At 48.7% G+C, this 13,560-nt stretch overlaps 1 protein-coding gene and 1 pseudogene across 1 annotated transcript in view; one reads left to right on the top strand and one right to left on the bottom strand.

Moving 5' to 3' along the window:
* MORC3 (MORC family CW-type zinc finger 3) overlaps nucleotides 1-13,560 on the top strand; it is a 684,179-nt gene that overhangs the window by 322,756 nt on the left and 347,863 nt on the right. The gene's annotated exons all lie outside the window — the stretch shown is intronic.
* On the bottom strand, nucleotides 5,072-7,288 carry LOC146801803 (28S ribosomal RNA; annotated as a pseudogene).

Below are 13,560 nucleotides of genomic sequence, written 5' to 3'. Positions count from 1 at the left end.
GCCTATGCTCACAGGCGTTACAAAACATGCACCGAAGGTCTTTAAAGACCCAGTCAGAGCCAGGGTCATTAACCCGCGCATTGAAAAGAAATATAAATCGGCCCCTACAGATCCCTCCTACATCAGAGGGCCAGCGCCACTAGATTCTCTGGTAGTATCCACAGCACGTAAAAGGGCCAACTCCCAGGCGTCAGGCAAAGCACCACCACCTGACAAAGAGACTAAACTCTTGGACGCATCAGGCAAGCATACTGCATCCCAAGCTGCCAACATGTGGCGTATCGCAAATACACAAGCAGGCCAGGTATGACAGGCCAGGCATGACAGGGCCCATTATGACAAATTAGAAGCCATAATGCACCATCTCCCTGATACATACAAAGCTAGGGCCAACGAGCTAATTCAGGAGGGCTAAACCATTACCAATACCTCCATACGTTGTGCCCTAGATGCGGCAGACACAGCCTCCAGGGCCATCAACATTAGTGTCTTCCTCCATCGCCATGCCTGGCTAAGGATCTCAGGTTTTAAACCGGAGGTACAAGCCTCTATCCTCAACCATCCCTTTGACCAGGAACATCTGTTTGGCCCGAAAGTGGATGAGGCCCTAGAGAAAATGAAAAAGGACACCGACACGGCAAAATCGATGGGAGCCTTACAATCACACCCTCCCAGGCGCTCCTTTTGCCGCTCTTCCTTTCGAAGCACATCCAGAGGCTTCTCCTCAGACACCGCCTCTACTTCATATAAATCCCCTACTCAGTCCACCTTTACAAGGGGTTACCAAAGAGGCAGCTACAGGGGCAAAACAAATACCGCCCGCTCTGCCACCGCATCTACCCAATGACTTACCTCCACTCCCCCCAGACCATCCCACTCCGGTCGGGGGCAGACTCCAAAATTTCCTACCTGTCTGGGCTACCATCACCTCAGACAAATGGTTGACACAAATAATTCGGTCAGGCTACTGCCTAGAACTAATATCTTCCCCCCCCCAAACATTCCACCCAGACAATGCCCAATGTCACAAGAACATCTAATACTCCTAAAGCAGGAGGTAATCTCCCTCCTGCAGAAAAGGGCAATAGAACACGTTCCTACCAACCAACAAAATATGGGGGTCTATTCCCTATATTTTCTCATACCAAAAAGGGACGAGACTCTACGGCCCATCCTAGACCTCCGACCCCTAAACAGATACATACATTCCGACCATTTTCACATGGTAACGCTTCAGCAGGTACTTCCACTGCTTTCCCAAAACGACTCCCACTTTGGACCTAAGACGCTTATTTCCACATTCCAGTGCACAACGCTCACAGGAAGTACCTCAGGTTTATAGTGGACGGCCAACATTACCAATTCAAGGTACTCCCATTCGGAGTCACAACCGCACCACGAGTATTCACCAAGTGCCTAGCAGTGGTGGCAGCACATCTGCGAAGACAACACATTCATGTCTTCCCATACCTAGACGACTGGTTGATAAAATCCAGTTCATACAATCAGTGTGTAAAACACACTCAAACCACTATCCAGCTACTTCACCATCTAGGCTTCACGGTAAACCACGAAAAGTCCCATCTACAACCATCCCACATAAAACAATATCTCGGTGCCACCATAGACACCTCAAGAGCGCTAGCCTACCCCAATCCTGCCAGGATTGCAAGCATTCAGGCACTACGCGCAAAATTCATGGCACAGCACTCCCTTCCAGCCCGAGTGTTTATGCAACTAATAGGGATTATGGCCTCTTGCATCTTCATAGTACCTCACGCAAGACTCCAGATGCGTCCTCTCCAAGAGTGCTTAGCGCACCAGTGGAACCAGGCCCAAGGTCCATTAACAGATCTGGTGTCGGTAGACGTTCGTACCCATCGCTCTCTGCAGTGGTGGACCACCACACACCTTTCCACAGGTCACCCGTTCCTGGACCCGGTTCCCCAGATTGTACTAACAACAGATGCATCGCTCTCCGGCTGGGGAGCTCATCTACTACATCCCATGCAGTGCAAATGGACACCTCAACAAAAGTTACTCCATATCAACCATCTGGAGTTACTAGCAATCTTCTTAGCCCTAAATCTTTTCAAACCCAGATTTCAGGCAAGGCAGTCCTAATCCGCACAGACCACATGACAGCCATGTATTATATTCAAAAACAAGGCGGCATACACTCTCCACAGCTCTCCCAACTAGCACAGAGCCTATGGAGATGGGCCATACTCTCCTAGCTCAGCATGTCCCAGGAGTCCAAAACACTGTGGCGGATCTGCTCAGCAGACAAACACAACAAATCCACGAGTGGGAACTCTAACCGCAAGTTCTTCACCCGTACTTTCAAATGTGGGTGCATCCACAGATAGACCTCTGCGTCAGCCACGAAAACACCAAATGCCCAAGCTTCGCCGCCAGATACCCACACCCATTGTCCAAAGGAAATGCGATATGGATGAACTGGTCAGGCAGATTTGCGTACGCTTTTCCGCCTCTCCCACTCATTCCACTAGTGGTGCGCAAACTACAACAACACTCCCTCACACTAATCCTAGTAGCTCCAACTTGGGCCAGACAACCGTAGTACACCACACTGCTGGAACTCTCTGTAGTACTGCACCAAAAGTTACACCTCTCTCCACACCTCTTAACCCAGAACCATGGAGAGATCAGACACCCGTACCCAGCTCAGCTCAACCTTGCGATCTGGCTCCTGAAGTCCTAGAATTCAGTTACCTAAATCTTCCCCCTGACTGTATGAACGTCATCAAATAAGCTAGGCGACCTACCACTAGAGCATGCTACGCCGCCAAGTGGAAACGTTTTGTTGTCTATTATCACAACAACACCGTCGATCCCCTAGATGTTTCCATTCAACACATCATAGGTTACTTACTCCACCTACAAAGGTGCAATCTCGCCTATACGTCCAGTCGACTGCACCTCGCAGCCATAGCAGCTTACCTACAATACAGGCAACATCTCTCACTCTTCAGAGTACCTGCCATTAAAGCCTTCATGGAAGGCCTTAAAAGAATAATTCCCCCCAGAGTGCCACCCTCACCTGTGTGGAACCTAAATATCGTTCTCACAAGACTAATGGGACCTCCATTCGAACCACTACATAAATGTGAACTTCAATTCTTAACATGGAAAACCGCCTTTCTTGTAGCCATCACTTCCCTCAGAAGGGTCAGTGAGATACAAGCACTTACCATTCAAGAACCTTTTCTACAAATGCACCATAACAAGGTTGTTCTCCGTACCAACCCAAAATTCCTCCCCAAAGTCATTTCTCCCTTTCACCTAAACCAATCTGTAGAACTACCAGTATTCTTCTCGCAACCATAGACCGTTGCAGAACGAGCTCTTCACACACTAGATGTCAAAAGAGCCTTACTCGACTACATCAAGAGAACACAACCTTTCCGTAAGACCAAACAACTGTTTGTATCTTTCTATCCACCACACAAGGGCAACCCCATCTCCAAAGCAGGGATAGCTAGGTGGATTGTCAAATGCATTCAAATTTGCTACCACAAAGCAAAACGGATGCTATCAGTTCCCCCTAAAGCCCATTCTACACGTAAAATAGGGGCTTCAATGGCTTTTCTAGGAAACATCCCATTAAATGACTTCTGCAAAGCAGCTACATGGTCAACACCGCACACTTTCACTAAACACTATTGTGTAGATGTGCAAACTAGCAAGCTAGTGTGGGCCAGGCTGTACTCAAAACACTATTTCAAACCACTGCAACAGATACGGGCGGTCGCCGCTAAGGATGGGTACTACTATATAATCTATGCACAAGTGTGTAATCTGCAGCTCATATGCCTCGAACGGAATATGCTACTTACCAGTATGCATCTGTTCTTGGCATGTAGAGCTGCAGATCTATACACGCCCACCCGCCTCCCCGGCTGCCTCTATCTGTTCCAGTTTATCTTATTTAGATACCACACATGGGTTTCTTCACGGTTATTACTACGCTCCATCTTTCCCTGCTGGCGAAAAACAATCTGAGGATGGAGCCGAAGCCCATGCGCAATACGATCCAAAGGAAGAGTCACCAACCTCGTGACTTCCAAAGACTTTCCAAGAGGAAAAACAACTGCAAACATCCGGGTCCAACACCAGATGGCGATCTATGCACAAGTGTGTAGATCTGCAGCTCTACATGCCAAGAACAGATGCATACTGGTAAGTAGCATATTCCTTTCTCGCTGTGCTGGCGTGGATGGTGATATCAGGGCTGGGCCTGTTGCTTATCCTGACGCCCTGTCATCGGGGCCAATGCCAGCAGTCTCAGTGCCTGGGGGGCGTTTATCCAGACAGCGCTGTCCTATAAATGCAGGGGGCTCAGGCGTCTTAACCTCCCACCATGGCGTAGTAACCGGTGTAATCAGGCCGGCACTATCTCTTGGCCTAACAGGTCAGCAGGCGGGATTCAGGCCTTCTCCCCGCTCCGGCGAGCTACTACTTGTGGCGCCCAGCTACCTTTCTGGTTGTGCTCAGCATTCAGGCTTTACTATGGGTAGGCAAGGCGGGAGACCAAATTTCACGGCTCATGCTCACTCCTCGGAAAGCGTGATGACCCGGGAGCAGGCCCGGCCCACCACCGGACCCTCAGCTGGCTTGCAGGACTTGAGGGGGGCTCCAGCACCCCATGGCCTGCCGGAGCTCAAGCCCCGGGACGGTCCCTGCTTCCGAACCCTAGCCAGGCCGGGGAGAGCATACATTGGCCCAGATGAACGCCCAGACCCTCGGCTGACTTGCAGGACAGGAGGCTCCCGCACCCCGGGGCCCGCTGGACGGAGCTCGAGCCCCAGCCCCGGGCCCAGCTTCCGAACCCTAGCCAGGCCGGGGAGAGCCTCCCTGAGCCCCCGGTGGACCCCCTGTGGACACCCTGTCCCCAGCAACCGGACCCTCGGCTGAAACCAAGGAGGGTTAAGCCCAGGCCACAGCTACTCCCCAACGGCCTGCCCAGGGAGCCCATTTTTCTCGACTATTAAGCCCCCACGTAGTCTGGGCTTACAGAACTCTAGGTAAGGACACGCACAGAGAGACGAAAGCTTGGCTCAGAGGATGACTTTCAATAGATCACAGCGAGGTAGCTGCTCTGCTACTTACGAAACCCTGACCCAGAATCAGGTAGTCTACAAATGATTTAGCACCGGGTGCCCCACGAACATGCGGTGCACTAAGGGCGATGGAGGCGGCCCCCTTCCGTCCGCGCTCTAGTCCCCAAGTGAGCTTCTCTACGCACCGGCCCCCCGAGAGAGGCCGGCTATCCCAGGCCAACCGAGGCTCCACGGCACTGCGGTATCGTTACGGTTTATGGGGGGGATTCTGACTTTCTGAGGCGTTCAGTCATAATCCCACAGATGGTAGCTTTGACCCATTGGCTCCTCAGCCAAGCACATACACCAAATGTCTGATCCTGCAGTTCCTCTCGTATTGAGCAGGATTACTATTGCAACAACACATCATCAGTAGGGTAAAATTAACCTGTCTCACGACTATCTAAACCCAGCTTACGTTCCCTATTAGTGGGTGAAAAATCCAACGCTTGGGGAATTCTGCTTCACAATGATAGGAAGACATCGACATCGAAGGATTAAAAAGCGATGTCGCTATGAATGCTTGACCGCCTCAAGCCTGTTATCCCTGTGGTAACTTTTCTAACACCTCCTGCTTGAAACCCAAAAAGTCAGAAGGATCGTGAGGCCCGCTTTCATAGTCTGTATTCATATTGAAAATCGAGATCAAGCGAGCTTTTGCCCTTCTGCTCCGCGGGAGGTTTCTGTCCTCCATGAGCTCGCCTTAGGACACCTGCGTTATCGTTTGACAGGTGTACCGACCCAGTCAAACTTCCCACCGGGCGCTTGGAGCCAGAAGCAAGAGCCCCGCAGGGCTCGCCCCCCCCCGCTTCACCGGGTAAGTGAGTAGTGGTATTTCACCGGCGGCCTGAGGGCCTCCCACTTATCCTACACCTCTCATGTCTCTTCACAGTGCCAGACTAGAGTCAAGCTCAACGTGTCTTCTTTCCCTGCTGATTCTGCCAAGCCCGTTCCCTTGGCTGTGGTTTTGCTAGATACTCGGTAGGGACAGTGGGAATCTCGTTCATCCATTTATGCACGTCACTAATTAGAAGACGAGGCATTTGGCTATTTTGTACCAACTTGCGGTGGCTCATTCTGGGTTGTTATTATGCTGCCCATCAGCGCCAAACGGCCTTGCTTACAACGACGCTCGCTCCGAGAGGTATGGCCACTATGAAAGCAACCTCACAGGAGCTGGGAAGCGGGTGGTGTTTCGTCATAAACAGCCGAGCTTCATACAACGCTCACTCTGGAGTATAGCTACAAAAGCTGTCCTCACTGGAGCTGAGAAGCCTGAGATGTTAGGTTTGTGTGTCATGTCCGGTATGGAGGTATTCGATTTTGTGAAAAGACGGCGCCTCCTTCGCCATCTTAGCGGGGTTTTGTTTCACCAGGAACTACCCCATCTGGTAATGTGTTCGTTTGCTTCGCCATTTCTCACTATCAGGCTAGTGATAGACCTTTTTTGGGCGTACCCCATAGACTTCCCTCCGCAGAGTCCAGTACTATGTAGGCAGTGACCGGCGGGACCACAGTCTGGTAAAGGCCACTAAGACCGAGAAAGGTTAAGAGAGTCATAGTTATACCCGCTCGCCATTTCTCACTCCCAGGCTAGGCCTGCAAAAGACCTTGTTTAGCCTGCCTCCAGAGACTTCCCTCCACAGAGTCCAGTACAAAGGAGGCAGTTTACCGGCGGGACCACGAGGAGGTAAAGGCCACTATGACTGAGAAAGGTTAACAGAGTCATACTCCCGCCGTTTACCCGCGCTTCATTGAATTTCTTCACTTGGACATTCAGAGCACTGGGTAGAAATCACATCGCGTCAACACCCTCCTCGGGCCTTCGTGATGCTTTGTTTTAATTAAACAGTCGGATTCCCCTGGTCCGCACCAGTTCTAAGTCAGCTGCTAGGCGCCGGCCGAGGCAGAACGCCAGCCCTGCGCCCCCGGGGAGGGGGCATGGGGAGAGGCGACCACCGTAGCTGGGGCGATCCACAGGAAGGGCCCGGCTCGCGTCCAGAGTCACCGCCCCCCCTCCCCCCCGGAGGGAGGCGCCTCATCCAGCCACGGCACGCACCCAGCCCCGCTTTGTGCCCCGGCCCGACCGACCCAGCTCTTAGAGCCAATCCTTATCCTGAAGTTACGGATCTGACTTGCTGACTATCCTTACGTACATTGTTCCAACATGCCAGAGGCTGTTCACCTGCTGTGGATATGGTTACGGCCCAGCGCGAGATTTACACCGCCACCCCCCTGGATTTTCAAGGACCAGCGAGAGCTCACCGGACACTGCCGGAACCGCAACGCTTTCCAAGGCTCTGGCCCCTCTCTCGGGGTGAACCCATTCCACGGTGCCCTGCCCTTCGCAAAGAAAAGAGAACTCTATCCGGGGCTCCCGCCGGCTTCTCTGGGATAGTTTACGTTACCGCACTGGACCTGTGAGGGCGCCCGTCTCCCCCACTCCGGATTCAGGGATCTGAACCCGATCCCTTTTGATCGGCCAATGGCAATGGAGGCCATCGCCTGTCCCTTCCGAACGGCGCTTGCCCATCTCTTAGGACTGACTGACCTGTGTTCAACTGCTGTTCACCTGGAACCCTTCTCCACTTCGGCCTTCAAAGTTCTCGTTTGAATATTTGCTACTCATTGACTGAGAAAAAATAATCTGGTGAAGCACCCCCCCCCCCCACCGCCCCCCCCCCCCGACTGGTTCCCTAGTCAGCAAGTCTACTGGAGTATCATCCTCCAGAGATACCTCAGATTCAGCGCCCGCTTCCTGTCTTATATTTTGTTTATTCCCCAACTCACCGTGTCCTTGTATGACAGGAATCTCCATGGCCTCCAGATGCTGACTCATATTAATATTTTCTTCTGTCGATAGTTTCCCAGCCCGAGTTGGGTTTTTCCTTTGATCCTTCCAGGCGTTCGACCTCCGCTTGCTCCTCTTCGGTAGTGCCGCCCACAGCAGTGCACGTCAGTTCCAGCGCTGACGCTTGGTCCGGTTGCCTAGCGACCTCTGTTTCGCGGGGATTCCGCGGCTCAGCGCTGCTCTCTTTGCCTCGTTTACCGGCGTTCCCTCGATCCAGGCGACCCGTACCTTTTACCGGGAAACTCTCTGATACCGAGGGTTGCCTTAATAGCGTTTCTTTTCTCCCCGCCTTGTCGGATCGCAGGTTTCTCGAGTCGCGAGGATCGCTAGAAACAGCCGACCCGTCGGGATTCCCTTGCAGCTCACCAGTACCTTGCGGCTCACCAGTCTTCTTTCCAGCTAGTCTTCTTGCGGTAAGTGCATTGCCGGCTCGCGATGCTGCACCAGTTGTTAATTTTAACTCATGTTTGTCCCGGTTGGCCTGCTCTTTCGTCGTGCTGTCTTTGGTGTCTTTACTTACATCACTCCCTTTGATGATACGGGGAGGCATTATGTACCACTCCGAAGCTGTCGTAGGCTTCCCCCGAAATAGTCAAATTATCTTCCAAGGTAATCCACCCACAGCATACTTTTTAAATATAGCCAAAGTGTTCTTGAGGTCAATTCCTCCTAGCCAGAACCCGGCTCTCATTCCGTATTGGGAGGATTTTATCCCATCTCTTCTATAGTCAGGAGGAGTGAGATGCGACTACTCACTGCAAACCCCCAGCGGCCATCTTGCCCCCCCACTTTGAGCCTATAACTCAAAGCGATGATAGTTTTGATGAGACCTCCGTCTCAGGAAGTAGTTCTGCGCCCCAAAAATGTACTTTAAAGAAGCGAAGATCACGTAGGAAACCGAATTCCCTAGGAAGCCCACCTGACCCCACAAAAAAACTATCATGGGACTATTCAGCTACCTCACAGACATACCATGAGGCTACTAATATGGTTGTTCCACCTGTGGGGGAGGAATCACATCAGCCAAAATCACAAGAAACCTCAATGGATTTGCTATTCAGTACTCTTAAAAGTATGCAGAATGAGGCAAGGGCTGAGGCTCGGAGGTCGAGGCAAGGGCTGAATAAAATCCATAACTCACTAAGGAAAATGAATAAACTGTAAGAAGAGGTTTCTGAGAGAGTCACGCAGGTGGAAGAAAGAACGGGGAGACTTGAAGACGATTTGAGTAGTATACGGAGATTTAAGGAAGAGCAAAGTAAAGTCTCTGAGGACATGCAGTGGAAGCTGGAGGACTATGAAAATCGGCAGCGCCGCAATAACATAAGACTTTTGGGGGTGGAAGAGGGGATTGAAGGCCAAGATGTCAGGATGTTTGTGGTCAACTTGCTAAAAGGCGCTTTTCCAGAGCTTTCTGCTTGGCAATGGGAAACCGAAATTCAAAGAGCTCATCGGTTTCCTTTAGTGGTTAGGAAAGACCAGAATCTACGACAGGACATTAGACCTAGAGCTATACTTTCGTTTGTAGGCAATTTTTTACTAAGACAACAGATATTGGAGAGAGCAAAGCCAGATTCTAAGCGCACATTTAATGGTGTAGCTTTTTTGCAAGGCCTGACTTTTGTCACGTCACCGTAGAGCGAAGATGGAGGCTGAGGCAGTTGATAGCACCAATACAAGCCTTAGGCTCAGAAGCTTACTTACTTTATCCCGCCAAACTAAAGATAATCACTAAAGGCCAGATGAAAATGTTTTTCTCGGAAGTAAAAGTTAAAGAGTATATGGTAGAGGTGTTGGGGTACAAGGACAGGGGGGGTCAGTAAAAAAAAAAAAGGAGGGTAAAAAGTCAGATTGGGAGGACATGAATATTGATATTGGGAGGAGGAGGCGACAACTGCATACTTAAGCGATCACACATAGGTCATGGTTGACCTATTTGCCTGTAGGGGGGGATAGGGTGGAGGTGGGAGGGGGGTTGGAAGGGGGGGCACACGAAAAATACAGCATATTTGGTCTTTTTCAGCACAGCATAGGTTGCTTTTTGTTTGGTTTGATTATTTCATTAGTGGTTAAGATAAGATTAACGCACGGGGTATTCTAATGACATGCAAAATAGCTTCAATTAACATTTGTGGCCTCAACGATGTCCATAAAAGATTACGAGTATCGCCCTACTGAGAACAATGAATTTGGACTTAGTATGTCTCCAGGAGACACATATAGAGGGGGGTAGGGGATTTCTGTTGGAGCAGTTGGGGTTCTTTTTATTGGCTAACACCAAGCAGGGGACTAAAACTAGGGGGGTTGCCGTGTTGGGTAAAAACAGGGACATGATAATAAACAGAAAAAGAGAAGATCAGTGGGGCAGATGGGTGATATTGGAAATTATATTTAGAGGGGAAAGGTTCACGCTGGTCTCAGTTTACGGGTCCACTGAGGATGATCCTGAAATGTTTTAATTCTTAGACACAGAATTAGCTTTGTGGCCCGAACCGATTATTTGCTGTGGTGATTTCAATATTCATTGCCAGGTTGGGGCAACAGGATATACTGGTAGGAAAAAAAATCCTATAGGGCATTAGAGGACTTGGCAAAACATAATTCATTGACAGACCTTTGGGCCACTGCTTATCCTTTTAAAGACGGTAGCACATTTTTCTCCGCTCCTCATAGGGTCTTGGTCAGATTAGATTACTTCTGGATTTCTAATTCTTTGGTTAATAGATCGCAAATACAAAAGCATCCTCGGATTCTATCTGACCATAACCCCCTGACTCTAACTGTTAAAATGGGCCACCTGCGGGGAAAGGATTCTGTTTGGACATTTGAGAGGGCCCTGCTAAAGGAGGAAGCATATATTCTTCATATGAAATCCTGGATTAGGAATTTTTGGGAAATTAACAGGGGGACGGCAGATCCTGGAATGGAGTGGGATGCTTTTAAGGCAGGTATACGAGGAGAAACGCTGAGTTACTCATCGTATAAACAGAAAAAGGAGAGGGCAAGGCACAACGAAGTAATCATGGAGCTAGCTAAAGCGGAGGAAGAATTATATTTAGCGATACAGGCTCAACAGTCAGTGGAACAGCAGGGTCTAAAAATAGTTAGCTTAAAAGCGAGAGTAGTTGAGAACATTGCTAGCAAGGCGGCAGCCAGATATTTAACAAAGAGAGAGGATGCCTATGAGTTGAGTGAGAGAGTGGGGCATATATTGGCTATCTGTTCTAGACAAAAAGCTTCCGCGGCAGAGATTAAAAAGATCACGGATGCTCAGAGTAATATGGTCACGGAGCCTGCGGGGGTAAGAGAAGTGTTTAGGCAGTTTTACGAGGACCTATATAGATTAGATAAGGATTTAGCCTCGGGGGAAATTTTAAACTATCTTAATAATATTAGGCCAACGCTTCTTCCTGAGGAGGACAGAGATTTGTTAGATGTACCAATCAAACTGGAAGAAATGATGGGTGCACTAAATAGTCTTCCTGCTGGTAAAGCTACGGGTCCAGATATGATCCCAGTTGAATTTTATAAAGTATTCAAGGAAGTAATAGGCGCTGAACTCCTATTTATTATGCTTCAGGCACAGAAAGGGGATTCTATTCCTAATTCATGGGGAGGAGCCGATATTGTTGTTATTTTGAAAAAGGGTAAAAATCCATTGGCACCATCCTCATATAGGCCCATTACCCTAATGAACTCAGACGTCCAGGTCTATTCTAAAATACTCACGATGAGACTGGCGGCTATAATAGAGACTCTGGTTAGCCCTATACAACATGGCTTCATTCCGGGTAAGGGCACGACACAACATATTAGGCAGATACTTACGCTCTTTGACGCCGTAGAGATCCCAGGAGATCCTATGGCGGTACTGTTACTGGACGCCGAAAAAGCGTTTGATAGGGTCTCCTGGGAATTCTTATGGTCTGCCTTGAGGTGGTATGGATTCGGCGAGAAATACATTAGAGCCATCCAGACCCTATACAATAAACCTTCGGCTAGAATTAGGGTTAACAGCGGTCACTCAGCTATAGTGCGAATAGAAAGAGGGACTAGGCAGGGGTGTCCATCTTCCCCCCTTTTGTTCGCGCTGTATATGGATCCTTTTCTGCGTAGATTAGAAGCTAATGCTAATATCCCACCGGTAACAATTAATAACTTGGAAATTAAGACGCAGGCATATGCGGATGACGTCGCAATTATTACAGCTAACCCCACCCTCGCTATGAGTGCAGTAGAATTGGAAGCTCAGTATTTTGGTCAGGTAGCAGGCTATAGCCTCAATAAAACAAAAACACAAATTGTAAGGAACTCACATGTATTATGTGATGATAATAGGGTAGTTAGCTGGGCAGTATATCTGGGAATAGAATTATCGGCAGATCTGGAGAAAGTAGTCGAGCAGAATATAACTCCCCTAATGGCGAAAGTAAAATTAGATGAATAACCTACATCTTTCTTTATTGGGGTGTACAAATGTTATTAAAATGATTATACTGCCCAAATTTCTCTACTTATTTCGCGCAATACCATTGTTTTTTGGGGCAAAATGGTTTCAGGCTTTAGAACTGCTGCTAAATAGATTTATTTGGGCCCATGGAAAGACTAGGAGGGCATATAGATTTATGACTCTTCCAAGGGAAAGAGGAGGGTGGGGGGGCTCCTGACTTTAGGCTATATTATTTGGCTACAGCACTGCAATATATGCAGGGATTGATTGGCGGCGGGGTACATCCTAGAATCTCTAGAATGTCAACCGAGGTGTATGCAACAGTTTTGGGGGCGGAGGCCGAGAATTGTTTTTTAAACTGCACGGATTTCTCTTATTTTAAAAGAACGAGGTTTAAGACAGTCATTGCCGCCGTTAATATCTGCACAGCTTTCCTGAAAAAATCTGGGATGGGTAGATATAATAGATATACTCGTTTGTTTAAGAATAAGTCCTGGCCAGGGGACATATTCGCAGACTCGGTCTTTGCAACTTGGGAACACAAAGGGATTAGAAGGATAGGGGATATTGTCGGGTCGGAGGGAATTGTGCAGTTTGCTGATTTAGTAACTAAATATCAAATAGACAGTAGGAGTTTTTTTAAATATTTACAGGTGAGAAGTTTTCTAAATACTAAGCGAGGAGGGATTATAGGGTTTAAGAATAATGAAATATTGGATAAGATTGAGAAGGGAGGAGACTGCAAGATACGCAGTTTCTATGCATGCCTCGCAGCTGGTAAAAAAGACGATCTTGATAAATATGGTAACAAATGGGCCACGAAATTGGGTATTGAGACTGCTTGTTTTCAGGAATCATTGGATTTGGGACATACAGTGCTCTGTTCGGCACCATTACAATCACAGCATTATAAAACCCTACACTGTCTGTATTATACACCAGCTAGAATAGCACAATGGGGTGGTACTTTAGGGACACAATGCCCACGTTGCAATCAATCACAGGCGGATTTAATTCATATTTTTGCTACCTGCCCTCAACTTTCTACATTGATTAGGGAGGTGGAGGGATTTTTGATAAGGCACGTAGGAATTCAAATTACAATTACACCTACTCTGGCTCTATTGGGAATAATA

The sequence above is a fragment of the Triturus cristatus genome, chromosome 8, assembly GCF_964204655.1.
Source record: "Triturus cristatus chromosome 8, aTriCri1.1, whole genome shotgun sequence".
In the NCBI taxonomy this organism is placed as follows: domain Eukaryota; kingdom Metazoa; phylum Chordata; class Amphibia; order Caudata; family Salamandridae; genus Triturus; species Triturus cristatus.
The sequence above is the reverse complement of the archived record's forward strand: the minus strand, read 5'-3'. Positions and strand labels throughout refer to the sequence as shown.